The 23,631-nt window shown below is 35.1% G+C and overlaps 1 long non-coding RNA gene across 1 annotated transcript in view; it reads right to left on the bottom strand.

Annotated features, from left to right (window-relative positions):
- LOC147572485 (uncharacterized) overlaps positions 1–23,631 on the bottom strand; it is a 49,904-nt gene that overhangs the window by 8,015 nt on the left and 18,258 nt on the right. The window contains exon 2 of the long non-coding RNA XR_015246335.1: positions 3,741–3,825. This is a non-coding gene — a long non-coding RNA (uncharacterized LOC147572485). The remainder of the gene's footprint in view (positions 1–3,740; positions 3,826–23,631) is intronic.

The following is a 23,631-nucleotide window of genomic DNA, read 5'->3' as shown; positions in this document are numbered from 1 at the left end:
CTCAGAAACAGACCCATATTGATATTTTATAGATGAAACCAAATATTAGTAGGGGATAGTTGCATTGTTTAGTGGATGTTGTTCATGAACAGGTGCATTAAATGGAGAAAAATAAAGAATAATTGACTCACAATATATAAAAGTGAACCCAGACATACACTAAGTAAAAACCATTAAGATGAAAAAGTTATCCATGACAAGTTTTCTGAAACCAACCCCCCCAAATGGGATAAAATACCTTTTTTATTGTATTAAAATTAATAATTTTAATTAACACAGAACTTATATCGATAAGTTAGTAGGTGATACGCTGTGGGAATATATTTGAAATAGTAAAGTAATGAAGTTTAATCCATAAGAAAAAATTTCCCTCACAGAAATAAAATGAAAGACACAAAAGCCAATAGGAGAAACAGGAACAAAGTATATAAATAGGCAGCTTATGTATGGAACACATGAATGACTGACAATTTTACCAGTAGTCATAAACTGAAATTTAAAAATGATAAATACCATTTTGTACTGATATGACTAGAAAAACAAATTGGTTTGTATAAATTCTTTGATGTAGATGGAGGGAAATGAAAACACATATACAGTATTGGAAGTAGTGTAATTGGTAAGGCCACTGTGAAGATAGCTGGAAATGGTGAAATTAATTACGAGTATAACTTGTGACCTACAATACAAATCCTGAATGAGGCCCAGAAATGCTTGTACAGTTCCATGAGGAACATGTACACAAAATGATCTTTGCAGGAACATTATTGTTAGCACTTACCTATGAAGGCAACTTAGATGTCTATCTGTAGGAAACAGGCGGCAAAATGTGGAGGGAGCCTGCAGTACAATGTTATAGAACATCTCGAAACAGTAAAATATGTACTCATATACAACTAATTTTTTTTAAGAAAGGCATATTGCCATATACAGCGCTTGAATATGTCTAGACTCTGGAAGTGTGACTACTCTATGTCCTCTAACATATGGACCTTGAGAGCTTGTATTGAGCTGCTAGCACAGAATCCCAGCTTACACATTCACTCCTGGCTGAAGACCAGTACTCCTCTGTCTGGGAAGATCGTCCCCTTCTACTGAGCATGTAGATTTCAGAGAGACACACATGAAACGGTGAAGGAGGAAGGGGATACCTTCCTAGGCAGCCAGATCAACCGCATTAATCCGGGCAATCAATGGGCTGACAGATGTCAGAGCCAGATCACTCTCACACTCAAAATTTTGTCTTTAAGTGTTAAGAAAGAATGTTATTGTCATAACACAATGTCATTTTCATATAAATACACAGGTTTTCGTATGGCTACAAAAACAAAAACATTTATTAGTTTATTAAGATACATGTATGTGTGTGTATATGTAAATATACACACATATATTCATATACACATATGTGCACATATAAACAGACATACACACACATATATATACATACACACACACACATATATATATATGCATATATATACTGAGAGGATTAGAGGAGCTGGGTATTATAAGTAAGGTAATACTAATAATAATAATAATAATAATAATAATAATTTATATGAAGCAAAGACCTTGAAAAACCATTGGTGATGATGTGGATGCATTGAGGAGTATGATAAACTCTCTTAAATATCTCTGAAATCAAAAAAGAAAGAATGAAGGGGAAGAGGCTGGAAGAATAAGAGGGAAGAAGTAAGACGGAGAGAAGAAAAGAAAAAGAAAGGAAGACCTTCATATCTCCCTTCTTTAAAGAGGGAGATTTCTATCTGAAGATATAATTTCTATCTGAAGACAGAAATAATTTTTTTTAATTTTAATTCCAGTGTAGTTAACATAGAATGTTGTGTTAGTTTCAGGTATACAATATAGTGATTCAATAGTTCCACACATTATTCAGCGCTCATGAAGACAGGTGCACTTTTTTTTTTTTTTTCAACGTTTTTTATTTATTTTTGGGACAGAGAGAGACAGAGCATGAATGGGGGAGGGGCAGAGAGAGAGGGAGACACAGAATCGGAAACAGGCTCCAGGCTCTGAGCCATCAGCCCAGAGCCCGACGCGGGGCTCGAACTCACGGACCGCGAGATCGTGACCTGGCTGAAGTCGGACGCTTAACCGACTGCGCCACCCAGGCGCCCCAAAGACAGGTGCACTCTTAATCCCCTTCACCTGTTTCATCCATCCCCCCAACCACCTCCTCTCTGGTAACCAGAGGACTTTGTTCTCTATAATTAACAGTCTATTTTTTGGTTCATCTCCTTTGTTCATTTGTTTTCTTTCTTAAATTCCTCGTGTGAGTGAAATCACATGCTATTTGTCTTTCCAAACTACAACAATGCTATTATGCTTGTACTTATGTATCTGAGTACCCCTTTATCCCTCCAAACTTGGTGTCTCGTATCATTGGTCCTGTATCTGCTAGTGCTTGTCCATCACACATAAGAAGCCGGCCTGATAGATGCTGGTAAGTTACCAGTTCAACAGTGGTTGTGTCTTGCTCCTAGGTTCCTTTTCATGTTGACTTGTCTGACTGACCCTGTAATAATCTTTCAGATCTGCTTAGAGAAAAATGCCTTAATTATTGAAACTCATTGTGAAACTTGATTAATGTAATTACATCTCCTCTATTCTACTCCTATTGAACTGATTGCAAATTTTTGGTCTAGTTTCTAAACTCATTTGCTTTGGAAACCTGTCAACAAATTAGAAAGATGGGCTTAGATTTTCATATTTGTTATTCCACTTTTCCCTTGCCTATTCAATGTCTTGGTTGATATCTTCCACCATTCATTTTAAGCTGTTATAGATTTTGACACGGGCACAGATAACTTATCATTCTATGAGGGGTTGAATGAAAAAGATAGTACTGTGGAACTATATTGACTATTAAGTTGGAGCATGGCCAGGGGTGGTAAGACATGAAGGCTAGCAGGCAATCATTGGTCTTGGCGAAAGTACAAAGCAGTTACATCATGAAGGAATGGGTGTTCCAATAGTGGAGGGTTACCAGAGATGATTTCGGTAGCAGGAGAAACCTTCCTCTATCAAGGCAAGTAAACACATGTTAGCAGGGTCTGTCTGCAAGGGGTTTAAGCCTGTTCTCCACTGTGTGATTACAGATGGGATTCCTATTCCTAAGAAGATGATGGAAAAGAACATTAGTACTGGAGGATCTGAATTGCTAGGTATTTTGTCCCAACCAGGATTCAGAAGCCGAAGCTCTAGTAGTGTGAGCTAGTTATGAGAAATTGGCCACCTGTAAGCGATTTGGTCTCAGGTTTAAGGCAAAAGCTCAGCTAATGTAGGTATGTACATGTTTGGTCTCAGACAAGAATTAAGGGGTGAATTAATACTAAAGGCCAGAGAGAGGGCCCAAGTTAGAATTCCTTGTTTCTCTGGCTGATGCCAGTTATGGAGGAAGTCAACCAGAAGATAAGACCTCTGGTTTGACAAATAAGCTGGACCCAGGCAGCTCCTCACGTGCTCCCCTGTCCTTAGAATGTGTGTTCTACTTGACTTCATTCCCAGAAGCTGCCCCAAGGATACAGCCTTGAGAGAACGATGTGGTGCTGAGACAGTCTAGACTTTGTATGGTTAAGGCCTCCTATGGAGGTGACTAAACTCACTTAAGGCCTCTATATAAACTTTGAGATTCTGCTGGGTGGGTGCAGAGAACACTTGTGCCTGCCCAGGACAAGCCTTTGCCTGTAAGTTCACTTGCTTATCAAGCCACTTACCGATTTGGAGTGCTCTGTCTCTTTCTTCAGTCTCTCTTTGCCTTCTGTGTATCGCAGCCAGTTTCAGATTTCACCCATGAAGCTCCTGAGGGTGTAAATTAACACAGGCATTATTCTAGGGCAAGTGATATCAAGCATGGTAAAGGCAGTGATTTTTACTGTTTTATTCACTGCTGTATCTCTCTCTCTCTCAGATAGTGTTTGGCTTAGAATAAGAACTCAATAAATATGTGCTTAATGTTGAATTGCTAAATAAAGGAGTGTAGAGAGGTATTTACAGACTGCAGAATTCAGCAGGTCCTGACACAAGTGAAGTTGAAAAATTTCTAACACTAAATTGTGTCAAAGTAGTCCCATTGCACATAATAGCACATAATAACAGGCCAAGAGGCCATAAATACATGTTTGATATAATAAATATCATTTTGTATCTATAACTTAACAATACAAAACTATTCAAGTGTTCTAAACTAACAAATATTTATTTTAAAACATTTATACTAACTTGATATAGTATAAATCAATGGCATATATATATATAGGTTTAATATAAATCTCATCAGGAAAAACCAATAAGAGATTATGGTAATTGGAAATTAACTCTTTATTGTCATCCAGTTAAGTTTCTTTTACCCTGTAAATTTGTTTTTAGTAAGTCACTTAAAAACATAGGTGAAATAACCATTTAGATTTTAGAAGCAATGTCTTAAGTGAAAGAATAATTATTTAGGTTTTAAATCTAGAAACGTTTTTTTCCCATGAAAAGAATTACTTTTAGGAACTCTCTCACTATGACACAATGATTTTTTTTCCAAAATAAAATTTTATTTCTTCTCGAATATAGCCAGTATTTCATCATTGGATTGCATTTTAAATAGAAAATAAACAATAAATAAGTACAGACCAATTTTCTATTTTTACTTATTACTTACTTGACTTACATCAAACAATATCAAGGCAGGGATAAGCTTTAACAAAAGTAATCACTTGAGCATCCTTTTCAGTTACAGGATAATCATCAACTCAGTAAATTTACTGCAAAAAGTCTGTTAGATTCATTGCTATTCTATACACAAAAGATAGTAGTGACTGGGATGACTAAATTTTTTTAGTTTTAATGCTTTTATTTTTCACGAAAGTGGCTCTATGCTACCCATCAAATAAAGTATAAGAGAACAGAGAAAAATACCTATTTTGTTTGTTTCACTTGCTCCTCTTACTGAAAATGCTATACTACTGGATTTGTTTATTATCTAACATAAAAATAAGTTTACGGTTTTAGAAGAATTAATATTTTAATTATTGGCCTATTCTAAATGGCAGCTGCCCAACACTATTGTAAATACGCCACCAGTTAAACATGTAAACTAAATGGCAGATCATTTTGGGGGAGGAGTCGGGGAGTCCTTTAGAAAGTTTAAAGTTTGATGGATTTGAATGTTGACTGCCTAATGGCAGTGTAATTTTGAATGAGTTACATAGATCTTTGAGCTACAAATGAGTAACATCGTTTTGTTTTTCAGTATTGCAGAAAATATTAAATAATGCAAAGAGAAAGTACTACTATTGTGATTTATACTGTAGTATGTGTTATGCTATAATCATTATGTAACTGCTTACTATGTCCTCATCATTCTCTTTCAAAAACATCTTTCTCACTAATTTCTTAGTCTGTTTTTTGCCCACAATCCTTCCAGTTATCCAGGCTCCATTTTTTAGATTCATCTTTAATTCCTCCCTTGCTCTCTATGAATGAGTTGGCTGATAAATCATTTAAGTCTACATCCATCCATGTTACCTCTCTTATCTTTTTCATCTCCCAATGCACTGTCACTACTTTGTTTCAAGTCATAGTTCAGTATTGTTGTCATTGTTTATTTGTCCTTTGGCATTTTACTCATGTTTTTACAATCCTCTGTATGCAGCAACTTATTTTAATTTTTCCAAAATGTGTATTCCTGATGATCCGATTCTTCTAGTCCTAAAATTTCACTAGCTTGACATTATTTAATAACTTATGTACAAAATGCTACTTTGACTTTTGAAATCTTATAGGCATTGATACAAGCTATATTCTCAGTATATCCCAGCAATCATGAAATGTACTCTATGCACCCAAATCAGTTTGGTTTTTAAATCTCATCTTGAATGTCACTCGGGATAATAATAATTTTAATCTGAAGTCTCTAAATTGATAATATTCTCATCATTGTTAACTTTCAAAGAGCTCATACCTGATGGATTATTCTGTTTTGGCTTATAGAGAATCTCATAAGTATCTAATTGGCTAGATTTTAAGCTCCTCAAAGTCAAAGTAGATGTGAAAATAACATATTTTTTAGCGATATTTTTGGAGGTATCAGGCACTCTAAATTTTTATTTAATTCCAACAGGACATTTTTATTTATTTGCCAGTGAGTTTTATTTGCATAGTAACTTTCTCTATTGTTTACTATATTTAAGATTAGCCATAATACTATTTTATGAAAGAAAAGAGAGTACTATTCATGATGACAGATAGTCCAGTCCATAAAATATGATTGTGGCTAGGCTACCATGGGGAATGGAAATAGGAAAATCTTCTGAAATGTACTCTGCCCTTAAGTGTTTTTTGTCTAATGAAAAGATGCAGACACAGTAGCAAATCAAAGCTAAAACATCATATATTTAATGTAATAATATGTACAAAGAGAAGTAAAGGCTCACATGAGGAAAAAATAAGTGCTATCTGCATGGTCAGGAAAGTTTCATCAGAAAGGTAGTGTGTGAGCTGAGCATAAAAGGGACACACACTCTTGTTATGACTAGACTTATTTGCCAAAGGCACCGAGATCTTCCAACGTCTTCTAGCATCTTTGAGTGAATAGCTCAAAGGTTATGAGGGAAAGTCTAAAGCAGTTGCAAGGTGGTGGGTGATGAGCCTGAGGGTCACCCCATCAAGGATACTGGTAGAAATGTTGCAGAGTCTGGAAGGTGTCCCACAGCCAATGGGGGTGGGGGGGTGGTCTTTGTTTATACACAAGCTGGAGATGACCAGGCCTTGATTGGGTTCACTTTTAGGAAAAGCCACAGTTAACTCATCAAAGCTTTGCTATATTGGTTAATACATTTATTTTGCAATTTATGAAACCACCTAAAACCTGTAAATATTTCACAGTCATTTTTATACTTTTCAAAGTGGCTCTAGGCTTGTCACCTCATTTATAGACTGACTTAATGTGAGGGCTAGAATCCAGCCTTTTCAATGTTTCATTTACTTCTACAGAGTGGGGAAAGTGTGGGTTTATAGCAAAAACTACAAAATTACATTATTTTTTCAACCCCCAGAAGCACATTCTGTAACGGTAATTAGCTCACTTCAATAACATCAAACTTAGGCTTGCCTTGTTAGTATTTGACATTCATATTTTCCCTCAATTTAATGTGAGTACATTTGATATAGAACACAATGAGAGCTGGCTTTGATTTGATCATTTTCTCAGTTTCATTCGACTCTTAGCACTTTGCACTGCTATATTTATGGGCTTGCCTATATCTTGTCCCTGCTTGATCCATATCTCAAACCTGGGTTAAAAAAGTCAGAAATGATTTTTTACAGTTCACGGGTCAGACAAATATGTGCTTGATAAGTTTTCACAATGAGTCAAGGAACACACATCTTAGGAAGCTGTCAGATAGTCTCTGAGCAAAAAAATATGGTAAAGAATAAAGAAAACTGATACAATGTGCTATTAAAAAAATAAATGTTTTTTTTTTCTCTGCAATGAGGATGCTAGAATATGAAATAATTCAAACATTAGAAAGGAATTGATACTAGGGTCCTCATTTCCCTTTTCTATAACCACAAATTATATTTATTTGACATCCTGGGACATACGATCGTCATTAAAATTTTAAGATAAATTTGGGCTTTGTATATATGTTTATGTAGGCATTAATACAAGTGCATTAAAACACAAGAAATATACCATATAGAAAAAAAGGTAAGGTCTAGAGATCATTTGTTGGTTCTTTAGATATTAGGCAAGGGGTTAGAGCTTAGCACCACCTTTCCAACCACAGAAGGTATGTAAATGAGCACATTACCACATCTGCCTTGCAAGCATTGGAAAGTGTGGACTTGGGAGGGAAATGAGTGCTGAATGCTTATCAGCTGTCTACACAAGAGGAAAATATTCTAGTATCAGGGAGCATAGTTGTTGAGAACTTTCTAGAGAACCCATGAAAACAGTTTTGACTTTTGATTTTAAAATACGTAAATTATTGCTGTACTCGTCCCTTTGCTCTGTACATGTTCGCCTGAACCCAGTTACTATCTGAGTTCTAGACACTCTTTAAACCTGTCTGACCTGTCTGTCATATCGCTTTAGTGGCTTAATTTGTGAGGTCATGCCTGAATACTTTTTTGGCCAGATCATGGGTCCATATTCCATAATACTTTAATTCGATTTCTCATGCTAATTCAACATTTGAGATACAAAGCACAGCAGGGTTACTCTCCCTAGGTAAGCTTTTACAAAAATAATTGTGAGCTGACTAGTCATGACCTTGGTTTTATCTATGCTCAATTTTTGATCTAAAACTTCAGTGAACATCAATTTTGAAACCATTTCCAAGTACACTGAGAAATAGCATTTGAAGCTTGGGACCATAAATTCTCCTTTAGATATTTCCCTGTTCAGGGTAGATTGAGTAGGATTAAAGGGAGCAGTCATGCACTCAGGGTTAAATAAAAAAGGTATTACACTTGAATGGTAATTTAGGTAGGACGGATGTTTTTTGTATTACAGACACAGGGGTAAAGCATGGCAGGAAACTATTCAGCGGGGAAGATAAAGGGAAATGATGCTTTAAGCCGCCCTGACCCACAAACAGAAAGAAAAGCCATTATTAACTGAAACCAGGAGCAAGTGTAAGGTAGGGGACAAACAACCAGGCTGTGAATTACCCAGGTAAGTTACCTACAGTTTCCTTTCACCAGCTAGAAAAGTTCAATGATGATAAACAGGATAACCAAGGTTTAGTTAAATGGTTAATGAAGAATATTAAACTGGGTTTTAAAAATAATATCTAATACAGAAACAGTTAATCAGGGAAATGTACCCAAACCAATAAGTGATACATTTTGCACACATCAGATTCAAAAGCATAAATTGAAAACTACAAAGTCAGAGTATATACTGGCAAAATATTTTAGAAATTAGGTTGGAAGGGGCATCTGGGTGGATCACTAGATTAAGCATCAGACTCTTGATTTCAGCCCAGGTCAAGATCTCACAGTTCATGAGTTCAAGCCCTGCATTGGGCTCTGTGCTGACAGAGCAGAGCCTGCTTGGGATTCTGTATCCCTCTCTCTCTGTCCTGCTCCTTCCTCCCTGCGCGCTCTCTCTCTCTCTCTCAAAATAAATAAAAATAAGTTTAAAAAAAGAAATTAGGTTGGCTTTGTATAGTAAATATATCTAATGTTATTTGGCTTGAAATTTCTATAAATGGTTCTATACTATGTAGACATGTATGTTAGCAGATATTTTAACAAACATTTATGGTAATATAATTTATGATATAAAAAAATAAAAGTACCCCAAATGCTCATGGAGAATGTAAACTAAACAGTGGTATATTTCATATATTAACATTCAACATAGAAAATAAATCACCTACCAGTGTATACCAGAGAGAGAGAGAGAGGGATACAGAATCCCAAGCAGGCTCTGCACCTCTGCACTGTCAGCACAGAGCCCAATGCAGGGCTTGAACTCATGAACCGTGAGATCTTGACCTGGGCTGAAATCAAGAGCCCGATGTTTAATCTAGTGATCCACCCAGACACTCCTTCCAATATCTAACATTTTTAATCTTAGATATGTGGATCTGAGCATGTAAAGTTTAAAAACAAGCAAAACTTTATAACATAGGGGGTTAGTGATAAAATCATAAATAAATTCAAGAAATGGTAAATACAATATTCCAGATAAGAGCTGCTGGAGGGGTGAGGGTAAATTGAGGCAGAGCACTTACTTTTGATTGGGGCATAAGAATTATGAATACTTCATAATTTAGGCAGCCTTAAGAATGAGTTAAGAAAGAAATTTTTGTAACATTCTGTTTTCTAATTTACACACCATTAGTTGCATCAAAATTTTATGATTAAAAAAGTCTTTAAGACAACAAATCCAATACAAAGGGGAATTATTCTAATATTAGAAAAATATTGAGAAAAAATTGAATCCTTTTCCCTTCCACTTAGTATACTAAATGAATGATATCTAATAAAATGGATGATCCTAAATTATCACCAAAAGAAAACGTTTTCAGAAAATGGAAAAGAAAGTTAAATACACAGGTCAAGGTTATAAGCCTAGGTTGGGTAAGATTGCTTCAGAAAATATTGTACATGATTTGTGTATTGATTGTCCCAACCAGGTGCCAGAGCCTGAGGAAGGTAGAGGACTTCATTGCCCTGCCCACCTTGTCCATTTGTATCAGAGTTCTGCATCTGGTGAGAATCCAAGCAACGCAAATGGTGAGGAGTGTCTCTTCCAGTTTTCTTCTGAAAGTCCATTTCTGACAACCACATTTTAAAATATATATAACTATACTTTTCAATATTTTATAACATTTCAGTATCTGCCTCAGTGTTTTAGGAACCAACGGAGTTGTGATTCTGGTTAAGTAAACTTAGGAGGAAAAAAGTGAAGCCTAGAATCAGCTACAGCTGGAAATCTAAAAAGAAAAATATCCAGAAGGACGTCAAGATAATTTTACTTGGGTATTTCTGAGGGAAAAAATGCGAAGTTGGGATAGTTTGTATTTTTCCTTTACCCTTGACTATTTCAGAAACTGTCAATCAAATACAGGGTTAAATGTGATTAAAAGAAAATACAGGAGCGCCCGGGTGGCTCAGTTGGTTAAGCGTCCGACTTTGGCTCAGGTCATGATCTCACAGTTCAAGAGTCCGAGCCCCACGTAGGTCTCTGGGCTGACAACTCAGAGCCTAGAACCCACTTCAGATTCCGTGTCCCCCTCTCTCTCTGACCCTTCCCTGTTCACACTTTGTCTCTCAAAAATAAACATTGAAAAAAAAAACAAAAGAAAATACAAAATAGTATGTATGTGACACAAATTTTTGAGGTGGGAAATATGTTAAATGTTTCTCTCTCAGCTTACTGTATCAGCTTCCTAATGGATTAACTTTAACAACATATATGCTTTCCTTCCAAAAATGTTTCCAAAGCCATGGATTTGTTTAAGTGTTCCAGAAGATGAGCAAACATTTCTTCTTTTTTTTAAATTTTTTTAACGTTTATTCATTTTTGAGAGACAGAGACAGGGCACGAGCTGGGAAGGGGCAGAGAGAGGGAGACACATAATCTGAAACAGGCTCCAGGCTCTGAGCTCTGAGCACAGAGCCTGATGCAGGCTCGAACTCACGGACTGTGAGATCACAACCTGAGTCAAAGTTGGATGCTTAACCGACTGAGCCACCCAGGAGCCCCTGAGCAAGCATTTCTAAATTTTAACTTGATAAACGAGCAATATCTTGCAACATGACACTGAATGTTACATGACCACAACTGAGCCAATGGTTCTTGAAATTTGCTTTTATATACAAGTGCTTTGGACTACCAGCATGTTTCCAGAACAAATTATACTTCACAAATTATACTCACAAGGTTTTACTACCTTTTCAGCCAGAATTAGCTACGTACAGTTCCTTCGAAAGTGCATCAACTTTGAAGCCTTCCATGTTTTGCCATGTTACTTCTTCTGCCAAGAACCTTACTTCAACTTTTGTCTAGTCAACTACTTCAAACTAATTGTTCCAGATTCAGCTCAAATTTTGCTGCTTTTGGGTAATTACTTCTCCAGCACTCCATCCACAGGATGAGTTACACTTGATCTTAGCCAAAAGGCCAGGAAGCAATTCAGGATGAGCTAAATGTACTTGACAAAGGTTTTCCCTCTCTACTAACTTAACAGCATATGAATATCTCACCAACTACACATCATTCCTGAAAATAGATGATATTCTTCTCTATTTTCTCAACAACCTTTAATTCCTTAATTCCTTAACGGCTTCCTTTATCCACTTATTTCCAGGCCTATCTTGTGTGGTTTCAGAAAACCAAGCCCAGTACCAAAGGATAACTGTATACTACCATTATGATATTTATAAAATCGTTTCGATGGATCTAAAGACAATTCCAAATAAAGGAATTCAACACACTTTGAAAGATTTTTTTTCAATAAGTGTATTAGCTCTAAGTTAAATTCTTAGAAATTCTCTATTTATATTTCCTTCCCAATTTTAATTAGGTTATTTTTTATTTATTGGCAATTGTTTTTTTTAAATGTTAGCTCTTGTTGCTATATTTGAAGCAAAACTTTACATATTTTATTTTTGTCCTTTTACTGTGCTTATTATTTTATAGATGTATCTTATATTTTAGATTTTGTATATTCAAATTTACCTCTCTACATTTAAGTTTTATGCCTCAGGATACTTTTTACTATATTTTAATTAAACACAATAATTAATTTTAATTAATTATTAAATCTGAAATTTATTTTGATGAATGGGGCGTGTGAGAAATTGAATTATTTACTCTCCCAAATCAGTTTCAACAAGTAGAATATCAAAAAGAATAGATATGGGGGCACCTGGATGGCTCAGTCAGTTAAGCATCCTACTCTTGACTTCTGTTCAGGTCATGATCTCGCAGTTCGTGAGTTTGAGCCTACACCGGGCTCTGTGATGGCATTACAGAGCCTGCTTAGGATTCTATCTCCCTCTCTCTCTGCCCCTACCCTGCTTGCTCTCTATCTCCCCCTCAGAATAAATAAAAGTAAACTTTAAAAAAAAAAAGAATAGATAACAGACTAAAGATTTCAGACATAAATACAACCCAATTAAAAATCTTGATCTGAGAAAATGTTCTGACCAATAATGATGTAATATGACTGACTATATAAAGATTCCATAAAGGCTATTAGCCATAAAGGCTATTGTTTTTGTAGACAAAAATAAATAAATAAAATTAGTCACATCCTATATTGTATTATTTTTATGTGTTGTATTAAATATCAAAATGTATAATCCAATAAATATAAGATAATGAGTTACTGAAGGTATTTGAAACTGAATGTGATATATTCCAAGATGTTTTAGGTAAATCATTTTTCCAGGTTTGTAAGACCATTTTGGAACATGTATAGAACATGCAATCCAAAAGATCAATGCAGGTGTACCTGTATTTGTCAGACCAAATGAAAAACATACGAATAATTTGAATAAATAAAAACCTCCATGTGCTTTAACAGTAGGTAGTTAAACATTATTAAAAATAAGTATTATTGTATATAATAGTATTGCTAAGTTGTAAATATGACAAAACCTGTGTTCTTTGATATAATATCACTAATCTCTGACTCACAAAACATAAATCTGGATGGCATCTCTGAGTCCTCTTCCCTTGTCCTCTCCAGGGTTCCTGGAATCCTAGTATTTTTACAGCCACCCCTTGATTATCATTCCCAAAGCCACTCCCCAAATTTAGATCCTTATTGTTTCTCATAAAAATTCTAATAATAATGTCAGCAGAGGTCTAATGGAGATCCTGAATTTCACCCTGCCTGGCATCCGCTGGGATGTCAAGGAGCGAAGTAAGGAACCTCAACTTCTACCCCAACATGTAGTAATGAGACATTGCCTCTCCCCCTACAGGCATGGTGTTGTAGGAGGCTTGATAAAGCAGAAGATTTAAATGAAATACAGGGTCTGATAACACGATATTCAAAATGTCCAGGGTGCAAAAGAAATAACTTGTTATACCAAGAGCCAGGAAAATACCACCACTGGAAAAATTCACCAAAGCCAGGATAACACAGAGAAAAGGATGAGAGTTTCTACTTTTGAGATGGAGCAGCAGTAGAGAACAATACTAACAGACCCCCCACCATCTGCTGTGATATTGAATTTCAACATTTCACTCCTCTTACAATATTTGGCTTTTAAGATCAAGCTCTGGTAACAATTATAATTTTGTTTCAATAATATATTCTGGCTCAACACTATGAAAGTAGAGAAGACATAGTCACAAAGGGTTAATTTACCCAGTATTTAGAAGCTTTCTTTTTTTCCAAAATAACTTTTCTTTGATTAATGTTAGAGGATTAAATACACAATGCATATATTTGAATTAAGGAAAGGGGTTGTCCAAAGGTCTAAGTGTACCTTAGTCCTTTAAACTTCTTTGCTTACATCTAGGATCATCAAGGAGGTGATGAATGCTTTGCTGAATCCAATGAAGAATAACATTAACTTGTATGCGTCATTTTGACCTCCTTTTGTATTTTATAAAATGTATTTCATGTATTTTACTTAATTTGCTTTATACCACATCCTCAGGGAAAATAAGAATATATGTGATGTACAAACTACAAACATCTGTTTGAGAATTTTATATATCATCATTTGTCATTTTGTTTTGATTATGTATATATATCTTCAGGCTATGAGTACTTGATAAGAGTTTTAATAAATATATGTTCATGAACATAAAGTGATGTGGAGGAATGGTTAATTTTCTTAATATTTTGATTATATTTAACAAATACACAGATGCTGAGACAATAGTTTGCTTGACTCACTTGGATCCTTTCCATAGGTCTTCTCCCTTAAGGTATAAAGGAGAATAGAACTTTCAGGCACACCCTTAATAATTAGTATACATAATGTAGTATAATACATAATTATTCTGTAGAATCTATCAAACATGATAGACCAAATACATGATTCTAACAGAAAGTTATTAGATGTTAGAAACAGAAGTTTCACATAAAGATGAATAAGTCAGTGTGAAGCGGGCAAAGGAAATATCATCCTCCTCCTTTAGCAAATCCACTTTAGATATACGCAGTCTTATCCTTCAGGCCAATTTAGGCCTTAACCAAACAGTTTTGTTTGTTAAATATTTTAAAAATATAAAACAAGATTGCTTCACTTACCAGGTTAAAAAAAAAACTATTAACATAGAAATGGTCATTTTTGAAGAACTCTGTACAGGCTATTTAATAGTTAGCTTAAAACTTTTAAGTGAAATGCTTTCAAGATTTATTCCAATAAGGTATCTTAACTGGTAAAAACTGTAAAGTGTGATTGTTTATTTGATATGAATGACCCCATGAACTCTTTGAAATGAATGGAAGAGTATAGATAATTGCGTTTTACACTCACAGCTATAACCCTCAGTGCGTACAATCTACTTAGAATTGCTATAATGTTACATTACAGTCTATTTTATGTCTAATGTTTTCATTCTAGCATTTCCAAATTTCTCTGCTTAACAATTTTAAATTGAACTGTAAGGTAACAACATAATTTAGGTTACTGGAAGTCAATTAACTCTGCATGATACTTGAGAAAAAATTGGCTTATACAATTGTAATTTCAAATTTTTTTTTTTAATGTTTATTTATTTTTGAGAGACAGAGAGACAGAGTGTGAGCGGGGGAGGGGCAGAGAGAGAGGGAGACACAGAATCGGAAACAGACTCCAGGCTCCGAGCCATCAGCCCAGAGCCCGACGCGGGGCTCGAACTCACGGACCGCGAGATCGTGACCTGGCTGAAGTCGGACGCTTAACCAACCGACTGCGCCACCCAGGCGCCCCTACAATTGTAATTTCAGAAAAATAAAAAGCTTCATTTTTGTTTGTAAAGAGTAGTTCACATCAAGGACTATTATTCTACTGGAATATATTTTTGGCTCCAACCTAGCAGAAAATAAAGATACTTTTTTCTCTTTTATGTTGTTGACTCCCCAGTATCCCCTCAGTTGAAGAAATTTCCTCTCAATATTGTAACATGTTCAATGTTTTGGGTCGCTCTAGGGAATACAGTTTTAAAAAAGATTAAACCACTGATGACTTTAGCTTTTAACCTCAGTCATAAATACAAGTACTCTACTATATCCTCACAATTTAAATGCAAATAATCTTTAAACAAAACTAATCTTGAGGGCTTTTGTATAGTGAATGATAAATGGAAGGGAAATTTATAAAGTGTGATAGTGAGCAGCTCTGGCTTCTTTTTCACATCAATCATCTCTCCATATGGATCAACAATTAAAATAGTTCAGTGCCTTTGAGGGAGTCTGGGAAAACAAGTTCATCATTTAGCCGCCAGTGGCGTTGCCTTGGGGAGAAGTAAGCTGATCCAAAGGGTAAGTGTTAATTGAAAAACGTGTAAAGGAAACTGAAGATCCTTCCTCTAGGTTTGCTTACCTGGAGAACCAAATCTAAGTTGTGCCTAGAAAGTCTAACAGTCTTATCTAAAATAGCACATGCTTAATACAAAGAGAGTGTATAATTATTAGAGTTGAGCCCTTTTATATTGAAGAAATTAACATATTTTCAAAACATTACTTTCAGCAGAATTTGGGATTATTAAAATTATATCTTACTTATATCTAACAGAAAGAAAACTTACCTTTGGTTATCTTAATTGTTCATGACCTTACTTTTTATATACTATAAATTAAAAAATATGAAATTTCTGTTCAACATTTTCTTTTATTTTAATGATTTTTTGAGACATAGAGAGAAATAGCAAATAAGTAAAATTTTAAAAATAAAAGAAGGGGCACCTGTGTGGCTCAGTTGGTTGAGCATCGGAATTCAGCTCAGGTAGAGATCTCACAGTACTTGAGTTCGAGCTCGGTGTCGGACTCTGTGCTGACAGCTCAGAGCCTGGAGCCTGCTTGGGATTCTGTGTCTCCCTCTCTTTTTGCCACTCCCCTGTTCACACTCTGTCTCTCTTTCAAAAATAAATAAACATTAAAAAATATTTTTAAATGCCAAAGTCCAAGGGGACAATGAAAGTTTAAGTAATGATCTGGATCAAAATACACAAGACATGGAATATAATTTATGATACTGGACTGGATCCCAAACCAGGAAAAATAGTTATAAAGGCCATTATTGGAACAAATGATGGAATCTGAATAGGAACTGTGGACTTGATAATAGTATTGGATCTATATTAAATATTCTGATTTTGAAAATTGTAGTAGAGTATACTCTTTCCTTTAGGAAGCATATAATGAAATGTTTAGATCTAAGAAACATAATTTTACAACTTTCAACTGATTCAGAGAAATTAATATATTTATATGCTAAATATATTTATATTTATGTGCATGTGGGTACTTATGGGTAATAAATAGGCAAATAGAGCTAAATAGAAATACTTGGTTGAACTGCATAAAGATTCCATAGGAGTTCGTTGACATATTGTGGCAAATTTTTATGTTTTCTTTGAGATTATATTTTAAAAAGTTATGAAGGTCTAAATGAGGATGTTACTACTCAACTGAATTGATACAGATGAGAATTTGATTTTATCATTGAATTGAAGGCATAATTTTATCCCATGTCCCAAGGAACACTAGAAATGAATACAACTGTTGTATAAATCAGTCTGAATTTAAAATAGACACAAGCAATTAAAACTTTAAATAAAGAACTCTTTTGATATTTGAAATAATATGGAATTGAATCGACAGACTAAACATTTTAAATACTTCATCTGTGATTATTTTTATTAATTTTTAAATGCTATTGCAGCAACAACTTGTAACATGTACAGAGAGAAATTAGTCTTATTAGAACCCCATTCAGCAGGTGGTATTTCTTTTCTAGTGGAATCTACCATTTGGCATCAGTGTTTGATTATAATAGCATGCATAATATCAGCCTAGAGAGCTATGTAAAAAATGCTGGGAGGTCTCTGTCTCCGGACTTGGAGATAAAGAGAGAAAATAGTGAGCATAACAGAATGAACAAACTGGAATGAAAACTAGCTGTATTTTAGTATCCACTTAATGAGATTTTATATATATATAAAGAATTTCCAGTTGGGTTCAAATATCCATCTCTAGTTTCTCTTTACAAAGAGCTAGAGAAACTCTTTAGCTAATTTTAACACAGAATGAGTTTCCTTTCTGGCATAGTCTTGGAATCTTCTACTTCCAAGTTTTAATTTAATTTTCTATACCATTGTTTTCCTTTCCTTTTCTGTATTTCAGTTGGTAAATTATTCAACAAAAAATTACTAAAACTTTAAACGTTTCACAGAAGGAGAGAAATAAATAATAATATAATTTCTGCTCTGGGAGTTACAATGTAGCGAGAGTGAGGGAGGGTAGAGAGAAAGATGGAGTAATTTGTGTTATGATGTAGTTGTGATTTTTGTCAGGGTTTTAGTACTATTTGCAAAGTATTCATAATCTGTGGGCAGTTGTTTAAAGTTGACTTTAAATATAGTGGGACCACTTTGTTGTTAATGAGAGTTGTTTCTTCCAATATGCTCTTTGAATATTGCTTCTGCTTTTTAACCTGGGAATGACTGACCTGGGTTTACATTTTGTTCTTTCTCTAATTTGAGAACTTTCTGCCTTTTGCCTATAATGCTGTCAATTTGCGGTAATAGGGAGAATTATATTCTGCCTCATTTTTTTTTTTTTTTTGGAAAAGCATCCCTCATTAGGCAGAAACACAGTATTCAAAGGCTTAAACTGTTAAAGATCTCCATCTGTGTCCCTTTATACCCCCACCCCAGAGAAGTTCAGGTTTTCCTGTTAACCATTTCCTTTCTAACATGATGCAAGCCCTACATTTTCTATATTGCAAATAAGCAGCAGTTACCCACCAGGTACAGGATAAAGGCAACACTATTTTCAAGATCTGCTGTCCATTCCTTACCTTGGCAACCCCTTCTCATCTTTTAATTTCTCCTATGAAATATAAAGTCCCAAACCCACTCCTCACATGTTAGGGAGACAGAAAAAGCTCCAAGAAGGCTTTATTTTCCTGCATCTATTAAATCTCAAATGTTCTCGGCTTAAAATAAATATTATAGAAAGTCTGGGATTCTGAGTGGGTCCCCATAATACCCACAAGAGAGCACATGTAGTTTTTGATAATTCCTTAAAAAAATTTTTTTTTCAACGTTTATTTATTTTTGGGACAGAGAGAGACAGAGCATGAACGGGGGAGGGGCAGAGAGAGAGGGAGACACAGAGTCGGAAACAGGCTCCAGGCTCTGAGCCATCAGCCCAGAGCCCGACGCGGGGCTCGAACTCACGCACCGCGAGATCGTGACCTGGCTGAAGTCGGACGCTTAACCGACTGCGCCACCCAGGCGCCCCTATAATCCCTTTTTTAAAAAAAAAAAAATGTTTTAATTATTTATTTTGAGGTGGGGAGGGGCAGACAGAGAAAAGAGAAAGAGAATCCCAAGACTGACAGCACAGAGCCTGACGCTGGGCTTGATCTCAAGAACTGTGAAATCATGACGAGCCAAAATGAAAAGTCGGACGCTTAACCAGCTGAACCATCCAGGAGCCCCTCTTGACAATTCTTTATTTGTGTATTTTCTCTGCTCCTTGAAATTATAGGAAGTGTAGTGATCCTCACACCCTCTATACATCGTATCTCCACTGATCACATCAAAAGGTAGTATGATGCCTGGAACACAGTAAGTTTTCTTTAAATTCGTATTAGTAACTAAGAACTTCATGTAGTCTTTGACTATATCTTTACTAAGTAAAAAATGTGTGAGAATTGGATTAATACAGGCCTGCATTTGAGTTTTGACTGCATAACTTATGAACTAAGAGATCTTAGGAATCTTGATTAGATTCAGAGGATATTAGTGTCCTGATTATAAAACTGAAATATTGATATTACCTTCCTTGATGTACTGCTATCAAAAACACATGAAAAATAATGTACATAAAATTCCAAGGAGGAATGGGATAGTGGAAGGCAGACCAGCCATACATAGTTTAGTAACAACTAGGAAAAAAGAAACAAATAGAGAAATGACTGATGTGAAGGCAGCTGAGAGCTACTAAGGACGCAGAATTGGAAAGACTAATGTTCCAGAGAAGAATACCAAAGAGGCAGGATCAAAATGGCCCAAGAGCGAACCATAGAATGGAAGACAGTAACAAAGAACAAAGGAAATTACAAGGATAAAGACAACTGAAAACTGAAATTCACTTGAAAATTACCTGAACAGTAATTGCACAAAACAATTATGTTATATCTTGCGGAATTATAGTATATATAGTATATACAGATTTAAAATGTATATGAGTGGGTCAGCTGGTTTGAGTGTCTCACTCTCGATTTTGGCTCAGGTCATCATCTCATGGTTCGTGAGATTGAGCCCCGCATTGGGCTCTGCTCTGATGGCACGGAGCCTGCTTGGGATTTTCTCTCTGTGTGTGTGTCTCTCTCTGTCTCTCTGCCCCTCCCAAGCGCTCTATTTCTCTCTCTCTCTCTCTTTCTCTCTCTCTCGCAAAATAAATAAAATAGCCTTAAAAAATGAATAAAACTACTGACATATTTTGAAAAATAAAACAGTTAAAGTTGATGAGAAGTGGTCTGATTCAAGATTTTTGCTTCTTAAAAAATAGAGAGTCAACATATTTTCCTGAAATATTAGCTGTGGTCATGAAGTAAACGTTCAGAAAGGTACCCCACAGAGTAAAGAATGGAGTGTCATTAATGAGATGCAAATGAATGCATAAGGAGCAAGTTTGTGAGCAATATGAGTTTACGTGAATTTTGACCCGTATGTTAAGAGTTTTAAGTGGGAATACTGCGTTATTAGTTTTATGTAGGAATCCGAATTTTCAGAGGCTAATCTGAGATGGAGGTATAAATTTGAAATTTTCACTATGTAGGTGGTTTTTAAAGTCATATGATTGGATGGAGTGTGAAGAATAATTTTATACAAAGATAACAAAAGAGTTCCACAGATTGAATCCCAAACATTCCAATATTAAAAGAGGTGGAATTCACAGAAGCTATAAATGGTAGGAACAAGAATGGAGAAAAAGGAAGAAACTATTGTTTTGAAAAGGAAGTGATAAAGTTTATCAAAGAGCAGGAGGTAAAATACCTGCTCAAGTACTACTTAGGCCAAATACCAGGAAGACTGATAATTTGCCACTGGATTTAGCACTAAGTACTGGAGGTGTCGATAAGGACTGCTTTGGGGGGAGAGTGCAGGTACATGCCCAGGATCTCTTATACGAAGGCAGATTTGACCAATATTGAATCTGGTGGAGCTCTTTAGTAGCAGTAGGAAAGAAAGCAGAGTATATGTGGACAGGTGCATAGACATAGAAGTAGGAGTTTCTGAATTTTTTTTCCAATTACTTCAATTTTCTCATTGAAGAGTAACGTAAAATCATCATCTGAAAATGGAGGTGAGATAAAGGGATTTCCTATTCTTAGGCATATACTTTTCTGTTTAATCTTTCTACTGCCTTTTTAAGATTCCTACTTTTGGGGCGCCTGGGTGGCGCAGTCGGTTAAGCGTCCGACTTCAGCCAGGTCACGATCTCGCGGTCGGTGAGTTCGAGCCCCGCGTCAGGCTCTGGGCTGATGGCTCGGAGCCTGGAGCCTGTTTCCGATTCTGTGTCTCCCTCTCTCTCTGCCCCTCCCCCATTCATGCTCTGTCTCTCTCTGTCCCAAAAATAAATAAATGTTGAAAAAAAAAAAAAAAAAAAAAAAAAAAAAAAGATTCCTACTTTTCTCATAATCTACAGAAAATCTTTTTCCCTACCGTCTATTGCATATTCTGCAGCAATAATGCCAGGAAGTTTGCATGAGGGAGTTTATTAATTTTAACTTTAGTTTCTGAGGAAACCTACCACTTATTGTTTTATTTTTTTTTTTTGTCAATGAATCAGGTTTTCAATTAATTGTATATATAACACCACATCCACCTCTATTAAAGACCTTGTCCTGTTCATAACACGGACTAATTACATTATGTTAATATGTGTAGAAATGCCTATACTACAGCCAGATGTAAAGAAACAAAATACCATGTATGCAGTAGTTTAAAGTAGTGGAAAAGGGAGAAATAATGTCTACATACACACACATACATACATATATACACACATAGCATACATATATATGGGTGTATATGTGTATATATATTCATATAAAATTTATATGCATATGAATATAGACTCAAAACTTTTATTAGGGCAAAAGAAAATTGCCAAATTTAGTAACAGCATCACTGCCACCACCAATGACAAAACATCAATGAAGACAACATTCTGTGCTAACTGTTCTCTGTACCTGGCACAGTGTTAAACATTTTTAAATGGATTGTTTCATTTAGTGCTCAGAAGTATTCTCTGAAGCCAATACTATTTTTATTTCCATTTCACAGATGAGAAACCTAAAACTTTGAGCAAGTACTTGTCAAGTTCACACAGCAGGTGAGCAGTGGAACTAGAATCCAAAGGCACACCGCGCATGCTTGCACCCTTACTCACTGCTATGCTGAATATTTAGACTACACAGGATAGTAAGATGGATTTATTGGAATGCCATGAGAATGACGTAATCAATTTTCAGTGAAATACTCTTTTCAATACACTATATATATATATTTTAAAAACTCATTGTAATGGAATGACTTTTGTTCTTGTAAGCAGAGATGAACTGATACTTAAGGTATGTTCTAGCCACTGGGGTGAAGGATTGATGACAATGTCAGTCAATAAAGAACAGGTCCACCAGCAAAACATTTAATAAAGTGTTTGTCCTTGAATGTTATGATGGTATCATGCCTTTGGAAAAAGAAGATTGATGTGAAAACAATATCATTCTTTATACTTCCTAAATAAGAACTTTCTAGGATGAACACCTTTCTCCTAGCCAAAAAAAAAAAAAGTTTCTCACATCGATATATACAGACCTTCAGGGAATGTATGACATTAGAATTCTAATACGCATAGCTCACATTGATTATGTACACATTATTAGTCTATACTCTCCTAAGCTACTTTACATTTATAACTGTAATTTTAATAATAACACTATAGTTTGGTATTTTAATTATTCTGGTTTGCAGGTAAGTAAACTGAGGCACAGAAAGGTTAAGTAATTACCTATTCTAAAATTACACAGGTAGTAAGTGTCAGCTCCAGATTAAAAGAGTTATTTGTCCATAATCTTACTTTCAATAGAGTTTAAGTGCATACCAAGCGTATTTGTCTACGTAAAATACTCTTGCAAAGAACTTTGAGAAATAATAAAGCTTGTAGATTGCATAAATTTCAGTCAACCACATGTTACTGACTCCATAATTTCAACTCTTAGGATGTTTTATACATTCCAGTATTCAAGTTCTGTTTCTTTTCTTGTATCTTGTATCATCATTCTACTTTAGTAATGACTCTTGTTAAAAGAAAAAAAAAGTCTCCTCAATTCCAAAAGAATAATCACTAAAGGGTTTTACAAGAAATTCCCATTAAAATCTGTGTCAATTTATCCATTATTTTTATGTCCTTAGATTACATTTCTGTGTCATTCATTATTAAAAAGATTACTGACTGCTAGATGCTCTTTAAGCAGTATCAATTATACAATCAATTAAACAGTAGAGATTATGGGGAGGAATAATTCTTATAATATAGTCACATTTCTTTACAATTGGAAAGTTAGGTTAACAATATAAGAACACACTGTACTTCATAAATTTTCATTGCATTTTTTTTTCTGTCCTTTTATTCACGTGTTTAGACAGTATGCTAAAATGTGCTCGATCCAGTCAGCCATGGAACAAAACTACATTTCTAGCCTTGAATTGTTGTGCTCTCAGAGGAGATAGGATACTTTTACTTTGCAAGGTAATCATTTGTTGGGAAACTATGTTCTTAGATTTATCATATTCTATAATAATGGATCATTTTATATTGAGGAATTGATGGACTATTTTTTAGTGATTCATTTGGGACTGCCTGCAAATGACAAATAAAACCAATCAAACATAATTGCAGATGGAATACTACA

The sequence above is a fragment of the Puma concolor genome, chromosome E4, assembly GCF_028749965.1.
Source record: "Puma concolor isolate L17-30 chromosome E4, mPumCon1.1.hap2, whole genome shotgun sequence".
Lineage (NCBI taxonomy): Eukaryota > Metazoa > Chordata > Mammalia > Carnivora > Felidae > Puma > Puma concolor.
The sequence above is the reverse complement of the archived record's forward strand: the minus strand, read 5'-3'. Positions and strand labels throughout refer to the sequence as shown.